This window comes from Leopardus geoffroyi, chromosome B1, assembly GCF_018350155.1.
Source record: "Leopardus geoffroyi isolate Oge1 chromosome B1, O.geoffroyi_Oge1_pat1.0, whole genome shotgun sequence".
NCBI classification, from domain to species: domain Eukaryota; kingdom Metazoa; phylum Chordata; class Mammalia; order Carnivora; family Felidae; genus Leopardus; species Leopardus geoffroyi.
This window is the reverse complement of record NC_059327.1, coordinates 13,745,429-13,758,714: the sequence shown is the minus strand read 5'-3', so window position 1 is coordinate 13,758,714 and position 13,286 is coordinate 13,745,429.

The following is a 13,286-nucleotide window of genomic DNA, read 5'->3' as shown; positions in this document are numbered from 1 at the left end:
CGGACCAACTATTTAATTTCTTAATGAAATGAATCAGAAAAGTAGTGCTTAGAAGAAACTCCATACTGTGAGCCTGTTCTCCGCATGTTTTGTGACCTTGATTCCTTCGTGCTATGGAGGAGTCAGGAATGGAGGGGAGCAGGGAGCCGATCCAGTGCCCGCCCCGCCGGAGCCCTGGCTTCGGAGAGGGAAGCAGGGGTTTGGGGAGGGGGCACAGCGCAGCCCTCCCTTAGCCCACAGATCTCACGGAGGGACACCGACCACGTCGCCGGTGCTGCTCACCTCCCTTCAGCACGTGTCTGGGATGCTGCCCCCAGGCAGGCTGGCCCCACGTCACACCCAGGGCCTTTGGGAGGAAGGTGCAGGCTGCCTTATGAAACGTGCCTGATGAAAAGACACACGCACACAGATCCGGCCCTTCGCTGCCCAGTATGAGCGTCTGTCCTCCCTGGAAACGCACTTCCAGCTTGTGCAATAGAGGAAAGAAGTACCCAGCGGCACTGTGACACGTGTGTCCCCTGGCACCCCCAGACGGGGTTCTCAAAGGGCACCAGCACCCTGATTTCAAAGCACGGGGCACATTCTTCCCCAGTGATGGGCGTGTGGCTGCAGAAAGGACTCAGTGTGGAGCATGCCTCCCGGGCTAAGGCCTGTCTGCCGGGGTGTGGGAGGGAGGTGGGGGGGGGGGGGGGAGGGTGCAGAGTGCCCAGGCCAGGCGGGTGGAGAGGCCTGGGCGTGAGCCCCAGGCTCCCGGGGTTTGCAGCCTGGATGTGGGTCTCAAGGCCAGAGCAGATGAGAAGAGTCAGTCCTAGGACCCTCCGGGGAGGGCAGCATGCCGCCTCGGAAGCCCCGTTTCATTGAGCTGCTTTGGCCCGGTGGCCCGGCCGGTGCACTCTGTGCATCCGAAGCTCGGGGCGCGCTGGCCCCGTTAGGAAGTCAGCTGGAACCGCCGCGTGGGCCGCCGCGTTACCTGCTGGTCTGACGCTTTGCCAGCTTGCTTTTAGTGCAATCACTCCGCTGACCCGGGATGATGTTTCAATTTAGAGTCCTGCTCCGTCAGGACGCTGAAGAGGCTCATTGTCTGGGAGTGGGCTTCCTGCCTGTTTGCTCTCTCCTCCCGCCTGTCCTCCCTTGGACGCGGCGGTGACATCGCTCGGCGGCCAAGTGAGCTGTTAGCGGCCCTGGGCTGCGCCTGGCAGGTTCCCACTCTCCCGGGAGCGGCGCCGGGTTTGCGCGCGGAGGATCCCAGGCCCGCCTGGCGCCTTGACCCTCGGAGTCCTGATGCTCCCGCCAGTCCGCCGTGGTGGGTGAGCAGCGGGGCACCGTTGTCATCGGAGAACCGGAGCGTTCACACTCGTGTGGGCCGGCGCTCCCTCTTTGTGGAGAAGGGGCGCGCAGGGAAGGGCCCAGCCAGGCTCCCGCAGCTGGAGACGCAGCCCCGGGGTGAGGACACAGGCTGCCCGGACGCTGAGGCCTGGCTGCGATCGATCGCGGGCTAAGTGACCCGGGGTGAAGCCGGGTCCGCGGCCCCACGCGGGCGGGAGGGCACCCACGCTCGCTGGCTTTCCACCGTGGCCGGGTCTCCGGCCTTCTGCCCGCCCTCCTCTTCTCCATGCTCTGGCCTTGCTGGCGTCTGTTTTGTTTCTTGAACGCCCGGTCCGAGGCAAGGCTGCGGCGCTGGCTATTTATTTCTCCTTCCTGGACTGGAGCTGCCCCGCCCCAGAACGTCCCATGTGCGCACTCGCTGAGGCCTTACTCCTCAGAGGGGCCTCCCCTGACCACCTGCCCTCCCAGCAGCCCCATCCCCCAGCTTCTATAGCACTCGACTTCCTTCCATCGTCCTTCTTTCGTCCGCTTTTTGTGTTGTTTTCTACTTGTCCCCCCCCCCCCCAAGACAGCAGAGGCCACGTGTGTCTTATTATCTGTTGACTCCCCAGTGCCTCGAGCAGGGCCTGGGTGGGGAGCAGTTCTGAAAAAAAAAATAGGTATGAAATGACTGACCGAGTGAGCAGATGAACTTCTCTCTGGAAGTCTTGGTCAGAAATGCTCTCTATAATTCAGGCAGGTCTCTTTCCCGCCTCTAAGGTCGGAGGACAGACGTCGCAGAGGGAGGGGTGATGTAAATGGATTCTGTTTCTCACTCGCAATGTGCTTCCCAGAGAGGCATTTATGACGCCACCCTCGCCACGTTGTCCTAGGGCTGATGGTGGTCAGGCCAGTTACAGCAGAGGCAGACTGAGGTTCTGGACCCTGGCCTCAGATCCTTTCCTGGAGCGGGGCAGCTGGGGGGACAGGTCGGCTGCAGCTTTGGAGACAGGGCCAGCCCCAGAGTCGGAATCAAGTACTGGGTGTGGACTTCCAGGAATTGGGTCCAGTGATGATAGATGGGAAGGAGAGCCATCGATGGTCCAAGAGGGAGCGGGCGCTCGAGGGGACGAGCCCGGAGTGAGGATGGCTGGAGGCCGAGAGGAGCCAGTGAGGGTGTCCAGGAGTGGGACGTCTGAATGGGCAGTGGGGGCAGGTTCGTCAGCAGCTGATGGGGACCCAGCCCCTAGGGCAGGACCTGGAGAGGGGATCTGCCGGAGCGAGGCAGGGCCACCTCAGGGGCTGGGTTATCAGGCAGGTCGGCACGAGTGCCAGGACTGGGAACGGGCAGGGTGTGACCCAAACTTGTTGGGGCCCAGAGCTGGGACTGATCCTAAGACCGCAGGGTAGAGGAACCTGCCAGCGTGTCAGGGGAAGCAAACCAGAAGGGCTTGGACTCAGGACCCAGGCCCAGGAAGTCATCACAACTGAGAACTGTATGGAGGTGGAAAAAAATCTGATCGTCTAAGAAATTACATACAACCATTTTCCACTTGACGAACATTTATGTCATTACACTGTTTTGGAGGGTGTGTCAGAAGAATACATACCGCCTTTCACTCTCTCTCTCTCTCCCTTTCTCCCTCTCTCTCTCAATGAACAATTTTTATGCAATGACACAGAAGAAAGGATTTGTAAGTCAGCTTTCTGCTCCAATCTCCTGGTGTATGGCCTCTCGGGCAGGAACCCTGGCAGAAAGGGAGTTCACTCCGTCCTATCAGCGCTCCCTCCCTTCCTTTGGATTTGAGCAAGGACGCATGAGGCCAGACGTACCAGGGACGATCAGTAGCAAGTCTCATGAAAATTGGTCCAAAGTGATTTTAAATATGGCTGGTGCCAGGGGCTCAAGGGGAGGGAAGGGATGAATAGAGGGAAAACGGGATTTTTAGGGCAGCGAAACTATTTCGTGTGATAGTGTGGGATACATGTCATCATATATATATATATATACACACACACACATATATATATACATACATATATATATGTATGTATCGAAACCCACGAAATGTACAACACAGAGTGAAGCCCGAACTATAGGCTTCCATTCATAATAATGTATCATTATTGTATCATCATTTATAACAAATGTGCCACCCTAACCCAAGATGTTAATAACGGGAGAATCTCTGGGGGGTGTGGGGTAGAGAATTGAGGGGATAATATGGGAACTTTCTATCCTTTTTGTAAACCTAAAACTGCCCCCCAGAATAGCGTCTGTTCATTTTTTTTTTTTTTTTTTTTTTTTTTTTTTAATATCTGGAGAGAAAAAAAAGTGGCTGGTGCCACAATGAGCAATCCGAGCGAGAAGCATCTCAGAAAAGCTCAAAGGGGCCGGAAAGAGACCACACACACTTCATTGTTTTGGGTTTTTTTTTTTTTTTTTGCTACTTTTCAGTGTGAGGGAGGACACACCGTTGGGACGAACTTTGCTCAGGTGACAAAGCCTTCACGGTTTTGCAGGATGGCAGTCGTGAATTAGGAGCTCTCCAAGGGGGACGGGTGTACATGTGTCTGAGCCAAAAAACTGCAACTCATCAAAATACGGATCACCAGAAATTCTATCGTCTGTTTGCCTGTACATATACCTAAGGCTACCTTTCTAGTGTGTTTAGGACAAGATTTTGCAGTTGAGAACATTTGAAGAAAAATTTGGAAGAGGAAAGGCCAGGGCTTGGTGAAGTTCAGCAGAAGGGCTTGGAAGTGAAACAAGCTAAGGATGGTGAGTAGTTTTAAGGTTGAGGAGGAAATGGAAAAAAAAAACCCGATAGTTATTCATGAAGGCCAGAAACGGGGAAATGGAGACATTTGGAGGGATGGGAGCCTCAGAAAGAAAGAAGCCAGACGGCACTGATCGGGGCGTAGGGAACTTGGTGTCGAGGGCGGGAAATCTTAGGGGAAGAGAGTGGCCAGACTTTTTCAGGAGGAGTCAGGTGGGTCAGGTGGACGGACCCCCCGTGTGCCGTTACGATGACTGACGTATCGTCTATAAAGGAGACCCATGCGCCAGTCCCAATAGTCGAGAAACGGAAGCAACCCCAGAGTCCATCAACGAATAAACAAAATGTGGAATAGATACACAATGGAATATTATTCAGCCCTAAAAAGGAAGGAGATCCTGATACGTGTTACAATGCGGACGTATTTTGCTGAGCGAAGTGAGCCAGTCCCTAAGAGACAGATACTGTATCGTGGCCCTTAGACAAAGTATCTGGAGTAGTTAAAATTCACACAGGCAGAAAGCAGACGGGGCGGACGGGGGAGAAAGAGGGGGGAGAAAGAGGAGTTGTTAAGTGGACACAGTTTTGGTCTCACAAGATGAGAAAGTCCTACAGACAATGTACTACTGAATTGTATACTTAGAAACGATTAGGATGGTGAAGTTCATGTTATGGGTGTTTTAACACAACAAAGAACAAAAGTAAAACCAGCTGCCCCCCCTCCCCCGCCTGCCACATGTGGTCACCAGGGGGTGACAGGGATGGTGAATTGTCTCCTGAGTTTGGGTGAAGTTCCCGACTGCCCCCTTGACTTTACCCACCCCACCCCCCGCCCTGCTCTGTCTGTCTCTATAATCGCTCCCTCCCCAGCATCCTTGCCCCCGAGTCGAGAATTCCGCGAAGCACACATTCAGCATCCTGCTCTATGCCTCGGTTCCCCCAGATGCCACGGCCCTGCCTGAGTGCCTTGGACAGTGTCAGGGGCACCTTTCCCGTCTCACCCAGCTTCCTTAGGACCCTGCCGCACAGACACCTGCTGTGAGCGTTCCCCCTGGGCCTTCCACCCAGGGCTTGGCCAGATGTCCTGCTCTCGTGGCATAAATATAATTGCAACGTGGCTGTGCACGGAACCCGGGTCGGCTCTGGACCCCATGCTCTAGAGAATTCGAGGCAGAACAGCATTTCTATTATCACTTAGTCATTGGAGTTTTGCGCGCTTGAAATTACTGCTAATGGAAAGCAAATGGGCGAAGAATCAAGAAATAAGCACTTGAACAGCCAGCCCCCTGCTCAGTAAAGCGAAGAGGCTGTTATGCTACTTTATGCGGATAGAGATCATCATTCGTAGGAAGATTTGCAAAAACCTTGCCAGCCCACAGAGACGGCGCCCCACTAGGCTTTCTCGTGGCCCCCCTCCCGGCCCGGAGCGGCTGAGTGAGTGGCCGTGGGAACCTCATCTGCAGCCTGATTTTGCCCGAGGTCCGGGCGCTCGTCCGCTGCAGGAGACAGATGGGGAATTTGCCTTTTGCTTTCTCTCCGGTACCCGAACCGCTGAGAAGCTCTCGGAACCCAAAACATTTCCCGACGCTTCCCCCTCAGACCTCCTCAGCCCTGTCGCCAGCCACGGCCGGGAGGACAAGGCGGTGACAGGCCTGGGGCGGGGGCTGCTGGGGGCGAGAAGCCCAGGACAGCGGCTCTTGACTCCAGGAGGGCCAAGTGGCGGTAAAGAGTGACGTTTCCCAGGGGGGTGCTGACCCCCGGGGCTCCAAGCCGATCTGGCCCTCTCTCCTCCGTGGGGTGGTGTCAGCCGTCATCCATTTACATGAGGGGCCTTTTTCTCCACAGATCAAGCCACCCCCTTCCCGGCGGCTAAAAGGCAACTTAATATGCACAAGTTCTGCTAGAACAGCGTTAGGGCATGACACGAGGAAATGGAAAAAAAAGCCCAAGGCCAATCTCTGCCCTTCAGGTGTCCTCCTGAGAGAGAGCCGAGGACGGAGGGGTGGGTGCAGACCGCAGGAAAACTGAGCCAACTTGGCCGTCTGCAAAAGCCTGTCAAGACTTCGCGTGGGTTCTCACGGTCAAGTTGGTCTGAGGGCTCGAGGCGCTCGGGTTTGCCACTCCCTGGGGCCGGGGGATGCTTGGGACACGTCCAGACAGCCCGTGGGTGGGGAGAGAGGAGAGAACCCTGACTCTGCAGCTTCGCCCCTCAGAAAGGGGCCTCCCCTCACCGGCGGCCCCCTCACTTAGCCATTAAATGTCACTGCAGCCCATTGGCACGGGGGAGAGGATCTACACCAGGCAGTAAAAAAGGTGCTGAAATGGAAGAAGTTGTGAAATGACATTTTTTTTTTTTTTTCCCAGTGGGTTTGTCGTATCTCCTGCATGGAGGAAAATTGCTTTCTGTACATCTTGGTCCAACAGAACAAAACACCTATTTCTTTCCAGTTGGGGAGACAGCCATTCTCATCGGCATAATGAAGGTATTGTAAGCTGTGACTTTTACAAAGTCTGAGGGAAACCAATCTGCAATCTCGACAGATATGATCTTTTCCGGGATGCGCTGTTTCGTTTACGGCGGCGAGAGACCTCAATTAATTTATGAGCGAGGACAGCAGAATGTGACCCCTTGTGTGTAGTCTAGGTGGAGCCGTCCCTGTCTGAATTTATGTTCTGGTAATTTAAAAAGATTTATATTAAGCTTTTCTTTCATTTTGAGAGTAGATTAAAATTCTAATGGAAACCATTTGTATGCATTTGTGGAATTGAATAGTATTTATGGCTGTGTTAAAAAAAATGCTGCAAAATCCTGCCGATAATAAAGTCAGTGAAGCGAGAAAAAGTGTAAAAACAGGAAGGAAAGACTCAATAGAAACCATACTGTATTATACAAGCGTAATGAGAGAGAGAACCCAAGCAGAACGGGGCAGGAATAAGGCCCCCGGACGGGATAGTTTTCCTTATTTAGTGTAAGGTTTTATAGTCCTTTTATGACTTAAAACCAAATTTAAATTTTGAAAGGAGCCACATTGGTCCTCGCGGACCCCGTGGCCATTTGCCCTTGCCTATCGTTCTTGAACTCTGGCCAGTGTCCAATATACACAGGCGGGAAAGCAAATCTAAGCAGTTATCTCAGAAAAGACGCCGATTCCCAGCAAAGAAGACGCATCACACGGGAGGCCAGAGGGCAGCGGGTCAGACACAGATCGGAGCTCAGGTGCGTCGGGCAGCTGGAAAGGTATCCCCAGCGCGTTCTGGGCAAGACCAGGGACGTCCTAGTGCGTGGCTTTGTCAGTGTGTCCCAGCACCCTCCTTCACTGCCATGGCCGCTTGACCAGTGCCGGGACTGGAGAGCCGCTGGGGTCCCCTCTGCAGTGAACTGCAAGGTGCTTTGCCGGTGGTCTTTCATCGGCCTCCTGGGGCAGGAGGGCCAATGACATAATGATCTCGGAACACGACTACCCAGGAGGACAGCACCCACGCACAGGCAGCCAGAGAGGGCTCGCTCTACCTTTCCCAAGGGAGGGAGGCAGGAGGCACCCTGGAGCTCCCTACCTTGTTGGAAGGGCAGAGAAACTTGGCTTCTGTCAGCATCCACGTCAGAGCCGAGAGAGAGCTGCGCGGGGAAGCACGGATTCTCTCAGAATCCGTTGTGGACTCAGGGAGCACCCAGCATGATGGTTCACGGCGCTAAGTGAGGAGAAGATGGAAATTTCCCGAGAGCCCGCGCTGCTCTGTTCCTGGCTCGTTGTTTATTCTCCCGGTTGTGAGCATGTTCTTTCGCAGGGCTGTACGGATGTCATAAAATGCCTTACGATGCATTAGAACTTCTGTTCTAATTGTGCATTAGCAAATAACATCGGGACACGGCCCCGTGAGTCCAATCGGCCTCGGAGGCCGGCTCTTCTATTCCATGGAGTGTGTGTCCTGTTTGTGAGGCCAGGAAATGGGTTTCTCCGGTCAGTTGTGTACCCTTGGCATCTATCACAGTTCCTGGCACACAGGAGGCACTCAGGACACTCTTGTTGAGCTAAGCAAATATGTCCTAGGCCCCGTGGCAGATACAGCACGAGACAAGGCCCCTGCAGGTAACAGGCTAGAGGCCTGAGCCAGAGCGGGAAGTATCTGCCTGAGCTCAGCTTGGATCCTCAGCTGAAGTTTAAGGGACTGGTCACAAGTTTTCACAACTTACTTTTCTATTAACTGCTCTTCACCTCTGCTATTACAGCACAGCTCTGTGTCATTCAGTGGAACTCCCTCAAGCCAGTTGCTACAAGTTTCACAGACTTTGGCCTCGTGGGATCGGCGGATTGATCCTAGAAAGCAGGTGTCTCTATTACCATCTCATTCAGAGACGAGAAGGGAGCCTCGGGGAAGTGTCACAACCTGCCCATTGTCATGTGATCGCTCAGGTGGAGGGGGGAATTGGGGTTCACGTTCGATCCTAAGCCCGGTTCTCTCTCATTTCTTCACCTGCTTCCTGACTGTTCACTGGATGTCTGTGCCGGGCATCGTGCTGAATGGAGGGAGGGGGGTGCACAGTACATTGACCCTGCCCTAAAGAAGCCCGTAAACCATTAGGGAAAGCCCATTTGTACACAAAAATTATCACCCAGGACGCCAGGCGATATGAGAGTGGGATATACGGAAGCACCCTTGGCCACACTAACCCACAAGGTCGGTGGTAGATGGAGGGACGGTTACCGGAGGAGGGGATACTTGAACCCGTTCTTGGAAAATGAATGCTTTTTGCCAGGACAACCACAGGAATCGCAAGAGTGGAGGGTCTGCCCTCCTACAGGACCTTATCAGGGTCCCAGAACCCCCCTCCCACCATAAAGATCAAACTCACTACCCCTGTCCACAGCACTTTCAACCTCTTTTATTTTTTTGTTTTCCGCAGTATTCAACACATACGACATACCACACGCGATAGGCTGGTCCCCCCAGATGTCCACGTTCTAATGCTTGGAGGCCACGCACATGTGAGCTCCTCTGGCAAAACAGACTTTGCGGATGGCGTTAAGTTAAGGATCTTGAGATGGGGGGATGATCCCGGATTATCTGGGTGTGCCTGATGCGCTCAGAAAAGCCCTTGCAAGATGGATGCAGATCTATCTTGCAATCAAAACATCCACAGATGTTCAAAGAGAAGAGAAGTTGCTTCAAAGCTGGCTTTGGAAATGGTGGAAGCCACTGGAATACGAGAGGCCGTCAGTCACCACTGGAGGCTAAAAAAGGCAAGGAAATGGGCTCCCGCCTGGAGCCTCCAGAAGGAACCGGTCCTGTCTGCTTCCACAGAGATGAACTCCACGAGGGCGGGACTTTGTCTACTGTCTTCGCCATTGTGTTTCTAGCGCCGAGGACTGAGTGTTGAATGATCAAAGACGCAGAGGCGGTGCAGGAAAAGAGGGACCACTGTGGGGCGGGAGGGGGGGCGGGAGCTGAGGTGTCAAATGTGCTCTGCAATGGCGGGTGTGCTGAAATGGGACAGGTGGGGGGCTTGGAGATGTTGGAGGAGCGAATTCTGCAGCATTTATTCCTCAAGGGAAGAAACGGTGATTGGTTTTATATGGAACGAGAGCGTGATCGTATTTGCTTATTGCTTTTTAAGTAATTTTTGAAGTAATCTTCCCTGTTTATTGTTAATAATTGGAGACACATAGAAACATGGACAAAAAAATAAAAATCACCCATAATCTCATTTCCTAGAGACAACCATTGTTCACCTCTTAATTTTTCTTTAACGTTTATTTATTTCTGAGAGAGAGACACAGTGAGAGCAGAGGAGGGGCAGAGAGAGAGAGGGAGACACGGAATCCGAAGCAGGCTCCAGGCTCTGAGCTGTCAGCACAGAGCCCCACGCGGGGATCGAACCCACAAACTGGGAGATCATGACCTGAGCCGAAGTCATGTGCTTAACCGACTGAGCCACCCAGGCGCCCCTATTTCCCCAACAATTTGTTATTAAAAGTAATAATAGTCGTGCCTGGCATGTAGGGGGCATGAAATATTTGTGGAATAAATGGATGGATGAATGATTCACAGGACACTGTCATGCATAAATCTATATACATCTCTGTTTCCTTAGGAAAAAGATTCTTACAAGTGAGTGTTGGACCAAAGGATGTATTATTTTTTTTAAATGGCTTCCAAAATGGCCAGATGGCCTTTCAAAAAGGTTACAGAAATCACAATCCCACTAGGAATTTTTGAGTGCATAATTGCATTGCACTAAAGGTGGTATTGTAATTTTTTTAGGCCCTTACTTGCATGTTAGAAAAGTTACCACGGGACAGGAAGGCAGTAGTTAAGGGGTCTTGTGAAGTTCAGGCAAACAGTGGTAAGAACGTCAACGGTAGCCACGGAGGTTCTAGGAGCAAGGGGACAGATCTGAGCACTGCGCAGGACATGGAATCAAAAGGACTGGAATGCAGAAGGTTGAAAGGATGTTAAAACGGTCCTCAGGTTTCTGCCCCGGCTAGAGTATCGGTTGGGATTCTGTGTGCCTGGGACAAGAAACAACTCTGATCTACTTCCCAAGGCTTATCGTAAGGCTATGGAGCAAACCTCAGAGCCAGAGCTGAGGCACGAGTCTCTGGAACCGCTGGGATCCCAGCACCACCGAGGAATCCGAGAGCAAGAGAGGAATGGACAGCACCTCCTCGGGATCCCACCCTCAGGGTGTCTCTGCTCTTCTGTCACATTGCTTAAGCTTCCAGTCCCACAGAGCAAGGTTAATCTGGTCTACTTTGGGCCAGCGGTCTGTCCTGTGGCCAGAGGCAGAGGGCCCCCTTCACGGAGAGCCTACCCGAAGAGAGAGGGGTCTATGGCGTTACCAGCAGCAGACCATTTGAAGAAATGCCCAGCACGTAAGCATTCATGCTGGCCTCTCCGTATGGGGGTGCCTTTGTGGCAGCTAGACAGAACCAACCAGAACTCTGCTTCCTATGCTTACCAACTCCTGCTCGTGTTTCAGTGTCTCATTGAACACAGGGATAACTCTCCTAAGAAGATGATCAGCTGGGAAGAGAGCGAGAAAGACAGAGAGGAGAGGAGAGAGAGAGAGAGAGAGAGAAATGCTCCTTCTTGACCTCGTTGAGATCCTGGCTCAAAATCTTTTGCCCTGTGCCCTTTGGCTGCCAACTAACAGCGTTTACTGAACCTCCATTTGGCATTCTGTCAGCTGATCCCTCTGTCACGCTACAGAGCTGCTTTGGAGAAGGATCTGCCCACGCTCAGACATTTCTCCCGGCCCCGCTTGAATCGGGGTGCAGCTATGTACTATGGAGCAGCGTCGTTGTAGAAGATATGCCTTCTCCACTCCCCCCACCCCTTTTCTTTAGCTCGAAGCAGAGGGGATGTTTGAGCCACATGATACAGGGAGCCCGGGACACGGGAAGGCTGGCTGCCGAACGGGAGTGTTACGTGAGTGAGAAGGAAAGGTTGAGAACGTTACACCGTTGAAACGTTGGGGTTTGTTTCTTACTGCTGCTAATTAATAAACTCATAAACACCTCTGGATACGTGTTTCATAAAGGGCTGAGAAGAATTAAATGAGCATGGCTCTTTTTTTTTTTTAATTTTTTTTTAAAGTTTATTTACTCTTGAGGCGGGGGTGGGGAAGGGCAGAGAGAGAAGGAGGCACAGAATCCGAAGCAGGGTCCAGGCTCTGAGCTCTCAGCACAGAGCCTGACGCGAGGCTCGAACTCACGGACCGAGAGTTCCCGACCCGAGTGAAGTCAGACGCTTAACCGACTGAGCCACCCAGGAGCCCCAAGAATAACATGATTCTTAAACAGACTGGAAATAATCCAGTACCTCTACTTCTAGGTAAGTACCCCAGAGAAACAAAAACATATATTCACACAAAAATTCGGGTCCGTAGGTTCACAGCAGCATCATACATAATAGCCCCAAAGTGGAAACAACCCGGTGCCCGTCAACTGACGAATGGATAAATAAAATGTGGCCTCTCCATATAATACTGTCCGGCAATAAAAAGAAATTAAGTATTGATCCATGCTACAGTATGCATAAACCTTGAAAACACTATGCTGAGTGAGAGAAGCCAGTTACAGAAGACCACATATTGGATGAGTCCGTTGATAGGAATGCCCAAAAATAGACAAATCTACAAACAGAAATGGGTCAGCGGGTGCCGGGGGTGGGGGTGCGGGGAGCGGGGGGTTAGGTGGGGAGGAAATGGGGGAGCGACCGCTAATGGGTGTGGAGCTCTTTTTGGAGTAACGAGACGGTGATGAAAATGTTCCAAAACTGATGGCGGTGAGGTTTGCCCCTCTCTGTGAATAGCCATACTGAATTGCACACTTTATTTTTTATTTTATTATTTTTTTTTTAAATTTTTTTAACGTTTTATTTATTTTTGAGACAGAGACAGAGCATGAACGGGGGAGGGGCAGAGAGAGAGGGAGACACAGAATCGGAAGCAGGCTCCAGGCTCTGAGCCATCAGCCCAGAGCCCGATGCGGGGCTGGAACTCAGGGACCGCGAGATCGTGACCTGAGCTGAAGCCGGACGCTTAACCGACTGAGCCACCCAGGCGCCCCTGAATTGCACACTTTCAATAGGCGGGTTGCACGGTAGGTGACTCCTTCTCACTGAAGCTCTTATTTTTGCAAAAAGAGGGAAACCTAGGGAATTAACCACACAAGGAGGCCATGATGAAACCAAACATTGGCTCACAGAAGTGTGTAACCGGGTTAGGGACAGTTGAGCCGCGGGCAGGTCAGACGCCCGTCAGAGGCTCTGGACGCAAAACCATTCTGAAAAGCATAAAGTGCTCTCCGATGTGAGCTGTCACCGGGAGGTGTGAAAATTATTGTCATTTGAATGGAAAGGGAGAAATAAACAAAGAAAAGGAAGCACAAGACTTTTCAAGTATTTGACCGGGAATTTGTACTTTGAACGGAAAGGCAGAAGACGGAATCCGTAATGACCGATTAGAAACATAACATCGTTTGCCAGCAGAGATCAAAACCTGGCAAAACTGTGGTGCTTCAGTCTGGGGGGGGATCCCTGCTCGCCCCGGTCCACAAATCAGGGACCCGTAAGCCCTCCACTCTCAGGCACGCTTGGAGCCCTGAGCCTCGGCCTCCCTCCTGGACAGCCTGCCCGCCCTGGTTTCTGAAGCTCAGGGGGGAACCCTGCTTAAGTCGAGATTGTTTAAGAGATTTTCTT